General features: G+C 43.8%; 1 non-coding gene and 1 pseudogene across 1 annotated transcript; both read left to right on the top strand.

Annotated features, from left to right (window-relative positions):
* The first annotated feature begins 324 nt into the window (after positions 1 to 324).
* Positions 325 to 394, top strand: LOC136750656 (uncharacterized; annotated as a pseudogene).
* A 580-nt stretch (positions 395 to 974) lies between these two features.
* Positions 975 to 1,051, top strand: LOC136750636 (small nucleolar RNA SNORD66). Its single transcript, XR_010816928.1, has one exon. It is a non-coding gene; the product is annotated as a small nucleolar RNA SNORD66 (small nucleolar RNA).
* Positions 1,052 to 6,207: the final 5,156 nt, after the last annotated feature.

The raw sequence follows: 6,207 nt of genomic DNA, 5'->3' as shown, positions 1-6,207 counted from the left end.
TATAAAAGTGGATGGATTGGATGGCTGTAAGGGGAGGAGGAGGCTGTCATGACAAAAGCTGATTATGTGGTTCTTTCCTATTGTGTTTATCAATATCTTTATTATTTTCTGTGTGCATTTTCAACTTTCCCGCATTTTATTGTAATAATAATTTAGTTATGGAAAATCAGAAAATAACCATGGAAAAATCATGGAAAAGTCATGGGAAAAAAATATCTGAATTGCGTGGGAACCCTGTATGTAGGAGCAGTGGACACGGTTCTTGTTTGTGGGGTGGGAAAAATAACTTGCTAGTCTTAAAGGGGATTGTGGGTAAACTTGGTGCCCCTGTGTTGATCTCCTTTTAGTGCCATCATGTCTGGACCGCTAATGATGGAAAAGCGGAACTGAGGGGCTACATATGCTCACAAGCATCCACTGCTCCAGTACAAATAAAACCATTGGCCAAGGTTTACAGAACTAACCCTTTTTCCTTCCTTCCCTCCTGCCTCCTTTCCCCTTCACCAGGAGCTATTCCGCAGGATGCGCAGTATGCTGAACAAGCTGACCCCACAGATGTTCCATCAGCTGATGCGTCAAGTGACCGAGCTGACCATCGACACAGAGGAGCGGCTCAAGGGTGTCGTTGACCTTATCTTCGAGAAGGCCATCTCTGAACCCAACTTCTCCATCACATACGCCAATATGTGCCGCTGCCTTATGGAGGTGAGAGAAGGAGTGTGGCAGGGGTGAGTGAGGTAAAAGAGGGAGGAAGGGCATGGTAGAGGGTTGTGAAGATGCTACATGGATCAGATTCGCTTTGTTATGGAATTGTAATTTGTGGGAGCTCAGTTTTGAATGGACCAGCAGATACCGGTCTTGTGAAGAGCATATCAAGAAGTATTGCTGAGATGGCACTAGTGCTCTTGCCATCACTCACCCACACTCTGTGTAAGCCAAGGTGTCGGTTTGTCCCAGTCCGTCTTAGTGTAGAGCTCCAGTGATGATCTCTTATTAGTGCCATGGTGTCTGGGCCTCTGGCATCTAGTGATGGAGGAGAGGATCTGAGGAGCCTCATTGAACACTTTCAGTTTCGTCCCACTCCAGAGTTATCTGGAATTTGTTTTGCATTCAATTCCAAACCATTCAATGAGATGAGCTGCATGAATCCTGGACCCCTGTTCATCTGTGGGTTTTCACCCTGATACCTGTTAAAGCTAGAAGCCAGCCTACCACACAGACTATGCTTAGCTAGTTAAAGTTTCCATCTTTCTTAGGGTTTATGTTCTCCCTCCTCCCCGTTCTGTAGCTCAGCGTCCCTACCACTGGCAAGCCGGGCATGACTGTGACTTTCCGCCAGCTGCTGTTGAGAAACTGCAAGACGGAGTTTGAGAAGGATCAGGGTGGAGACAAGGTCCTGGAGAAGAAGCAGAAAGAGCTGGATGCATGCTTGGTAATAAAAACTAAATTAATAATTTTTTTAATGTAAAGGACTGAAATTTGATAGTCCTTTATTGTAAATAAGGCACAGGTTGGTTGTGCAATCTCAGTATCAATGGGCCAATCATTAAGCAAACATTTGAAGCATCGTGCAAGCATGAATGTAAGTGGTGTGTACGTTTATTTTAAGGACTTTCATTTAGTGCTTGGCCATTTTGGTTCTTGACAACCTCATGTAACACATACCTGTACAACGGGCACGTGGCACAACGGGCTCAGAAATGCAATTTGAGACTTCCCAAAACAATTAGCATTGTGCCTAATTGACCATTGTGGTGCGAGGGCGCCTGCCTGTGGTGCTCTGACTGTCAGTGTTGGCTGGGTGAGGGGGCGGACCTCTGCAGCTCGGTGCAGCAGAGCAGATTGTTGTGATCTGGAGTAGATAGCAAGGCTGGATTTAGTTAATATAAAAATAACACTAGTGAATTAGTCACTATGTGGACAGTAGATAGTCAACCTTTACACCTGTGTTAGTACCAGTGAGAGATCGAGATCAGGCACGAGAAAGTTTTATGTGATCCAGTAATTGCAGTCACATGATTTACTGTGTATGTAGCTCTGGGTCTGATCCAAACTTCAGCGATCTCCTGGCACTAGGGAATCCAATCCCGGGATCTCGGACAGTTTTCTAGTCCCAAAATACCAGTATTGAAAACGTGAAATACACGGGATCAGGCGATTGTGGCTAATGAAAAATGTGACGGCACAGTAATTCTTGAACTCCATGCTGTAAGCTATTTATCAAAGAAAATGTGCAATAATTAATACAGAGGCTCATGATCTGTTCAAAATGTGAATCTGAAGTACAGCCACCTGCAGATTCAGCCCGAGTTCAGCCAATCAGCAGAAGAAGGCACTGCTGAGGTCTCGCGGACTCCAACTTTAAAGGGGCAGCTACAGTTCATGAGCTGTGTGAGTGACACAGCAGCAACACCATCGTGTGATTAACTGCATCAACACAGAATTGTTCCTCTTAGAAAACGCAGGGGGACGGGGGCTGTACCTGCAATTAACATTAAGTTTCTGATGTCAACTCTACCAAACCAGTGTGGAGTCCAAAAACACATTTTAGCCGCCAGCAATATTATTTGGCCCCCAAAGCCCCCCAAATTAATTATAAATATATATTTTTAAAAAATGCTAAAAGTCCCAAATGCAATTTTCCAAGAAGGAAGTGACCCAACCTAAATAATGCAAAAGTTACATTTTAACTTAATCAACTTAACTTGTTATGCAAGTGGCGCCCAGCAGCAGATGGAGAAAAACGACACCAGTCAAGTAATTCATTTCAACAGTAATAATTTTGACTTCATTGACTTTACAAACAACAGGAGGGATTAATTGGAGTCTGTTTCTTCTGAGACAAGGCCCATATAACATAACTTCACTGGCTGAGGTAGGATATGTGGCTTAACAGCGTCTGATTTTATTTTTTATTAGGACTAGTTACAATTGCAACTGGCCAGATAGGTAGCATCCTACATAAAACAATAATTAAAAGAAAAAGAGGCAATGTCTGTGTCTTAATGTCTGTATCGGGAGTCTGGATAACCTGCTCCTGTAATGACAAAACAAACAGAAAATACTGTCAGCATGAGACCTAAAATAGCCCTGGATAAGCACCAATTATAATAATAATAATAATAATAATAATAATAATAATAATAATAATAATAATAATAATGATAATAATAATCACAATAATGTTAGGAGCCTATATGACTATTTATTAAATACTAAGTTACTTACTTAATGGGAAAAGTTGCATTTCCCCTCAGACACGATCTTTTGGATGTCAGGTGAGAGGGATGTGATTCTGATGCGCAGGCAGTCCTCGATTGACTCGTGTGAAAGCCAGTTCCTGTCGTGAGTCTTCATTGCATTCAGAGAGGAAAATGAGGACTCACAGGTGTACGTTGGTCCAAAAATTGTTAGCACATAAAACGCAAGTTTCTTTATTATGCTGTATTCCTCTGAGCATGCCACCCAAAACGCACACAAGGACTCGGCACTCCTATGTGCATCCCTGATTTGGCTCGACGTCTGGAATTCAGTCAGCTCATAGGGGTGCCTTATCCAGCGAGGGTATCGTTGTCTTATCAAGGGAGGAGAATTCTCCACCTGGACGGACTGTGAAAGGATCACGTACAAACGCAATGATGTCCTTGGGCATGCTGTAGTCTTCAAATCTGTTGTAGAAGTTGTCCCTCAGCTGCTTGATAAAATCTTTCATCACCTCTGTGACAATACTGCAGCCTGGTCCCTCTGCCTGTCGTTTCTTCAGTGTGCTGAAGTGCAGTAGCCTTCCAGATGACAAGTCCAAATCGAACAAGTCAAGCTTCCTAGTAAAGGTTTTCCACCATGTCCACGACTGTTGTCATTCTAACTACAGATTTAACCAGTTTAATTATTACTGCATTTGAAAATGACCCCGCTAATACGCAGCGTTGCAGCAACTTAATAATACATGTGTTAGGTGGGAAGCTCTTTTTAATTGTTGTTTTATAAACAACAATCCCGAAATCCCGGGATTGATTAAAGTGCCCGGTATTGGATTCCCTACCCGGCACCCCTCCTTTCCACAATGTGCAGGGCCCCTCTCTGTGAATGCCAATGTGGACTGTCATTAAGTGCTGTCTGTGTGTGCAGGGCGAGGAGGCCAAGGGCAAGCGTCGCCGCCGGGCACTGGGCAACATCCAGTTCATCGGGCAGCTCCTCAAGGTGAAGATGCTCAATGAGAACACCATGCACAACTGCATCATCGTCAAGCTGCTGAGAAAGCAGGACGAGGAGTCCCTGGAGTGCCTGTGCCGACTCCTCTCCACTATTGGCAAGGACCTGGACTCGGAGAAGGCAAAGGTAATGCCGCTATGCCAGACCGTGCCCTGGCTAAACATCCAGGAACGTCAGACTGCATACTGGTCCTCATATTCTTCTCTAGACATAATGAGCCAATACTGGAGTGGCAAGTTTGCCAGAAGAGTAAATTCCGTCTCACTGACACTCCTGCGTTGTTTTAAAATTAGCAAACTAGCCTTTCTTCTGCCATCAGCTTTCTAGAGTCACTGGGCCTCTAGACAGTGGTCTGAATAACTGCTTCTGTGCATCTGCAAGAGCTTTCCAGAAGGAACGCTGCTTCACTCAGTAGTATGAAGTTACTGCTCTGCCATGCTGTCTGGACTGTTTTCTAATCATTCTGTCTTATCTTTTTACAAGCCCCCCATGGACCAGTACTTCAACCAGATGGAGCAGATCGTCAAAGAGAGGAAGACCTCCTCTCGAATCCGCTTTATGCTGCAGGACGTCTTGGACCTGAGAAAGGTAATGACTGTTGAGAGAATAGAAACCTTCCTTGCTTTCAGCTTCCCATTCCCTGTCTGCCTCTTGTTTTTTCTCTAGCCACTAATCACTGACTCATTCTCCCATTCCTCAGGACAACTGGGTGTCCAGGAGGGGTGACCAGGGCCCTAAGACAATTGACCAGATCCACAAGGAAGCCCAGTTGGATGAGCACCGTGAGCAGATCAAGGTGCAACAGCAGCTCATGAACATGCAGGACAACCGACGTGGGGACAGGAATAGTGTCCCTGTCACCAAGAACAGGCCCATCGACACCAGCAGCCTCAGCAAGATCTCAAAGGTAACTGAGAGACACACACATGCTGCCACCCACTACACCCATCCACTTTTGGAGATTTGACTCTTTTCTACTTTCTACATAACCCTAAGTATAGTGCTACCCAAATTACTTTCAGCAAAACCCCAGTTTCTGAGCCCTGTTTTGTTTTGTTGCAGCACTTGAGTGGTTTGGCAGGCTGTGTAATTGTTTACATGCTTATATTACAGTTGAAGGCAAAGGGTAGTCACACCAAATATTGATTTGATGTAGATTTTTCTTGTCTTCACTCACTTTGCATTTAGTTAATTGATAAATATAATCTATTAACATGTCTATTTGTGAAAGCATTCTTACTTTACAGCATTTTTTCACACCTGCCTAAAACTTTTCTACAGTACTGTGTATATATATGTGTATATTTTGTAAGTCACTCTGGGTAAGAGCGTCTGCTAATAAATAATAGTTATATATAATCGGCACACGTATTGTGGGGAAATTGAACAATTGTAGCATTTTTTTGCATTTCTCTCCATCCCTTTTTCCAAGGAGACTGAGAAGAATAAATGTGAGCAGCAGTTCCTGCTGGACTTAGAGTCCATCTGTGCCGGCATGCAGAAACTCCACATTAGCGATGTGGTCCTGGAGAAGGTATGCAGCCCCCTGCTTGTGTAGAGGACCCTAGAGTTTTATATTCTTATTTTCTGCAATGTTCTGATGGATGTGTTTAATGCTGATATTGGACGGTCTCATTTGTACTTGTATACCATGTTGCATGTTTCTTGTCAGTTGCTTTGTAATTGTGATTGTAGTTGAATGCTGTGTGTGTGTTACCTGTCCACCGAGCCAGTTATTAGAAGACGTCCCAGTTTGCGTAGACTGATCCTCAGGAATGTCTTTTTGATTTAAAACATCAACTGAGTGTTATTTGACATCTGAAAATATGATATAGTGCAAAGTTGGTGAGCTGAATCCATTCTGTATTTGGGGAAAGGACTCATTTGCATGCTCTGTTGCCTGTTTTTCTCTCTCTCCTGCAGCCCGGAGCGATGCACTCCAATAATCAGCAGGAGGAGAGCTTCTACAAATGGCGGTTCCGTAAAGACCTGCCC

The sequence above is a fragment of the Amia ocellicauda genome, chromosome 5 (assembly GCF_036373705.1).
Source record: "Amia ocellicauda isolate fAmiCal2 chromosome 5, fAmiCal2.hap1, whole genome shotgun sequence".
In the NCBI taxonomy this organism is placed as follows: Eukaryota; Metazoa; Chordata; class Actinopteri; order Amiiformes; family Amiidae; genus Amia; species Amia ocellicauda.
This window is presented reverse-complemented; position numbering and strand designations above follow the sequence as displayed.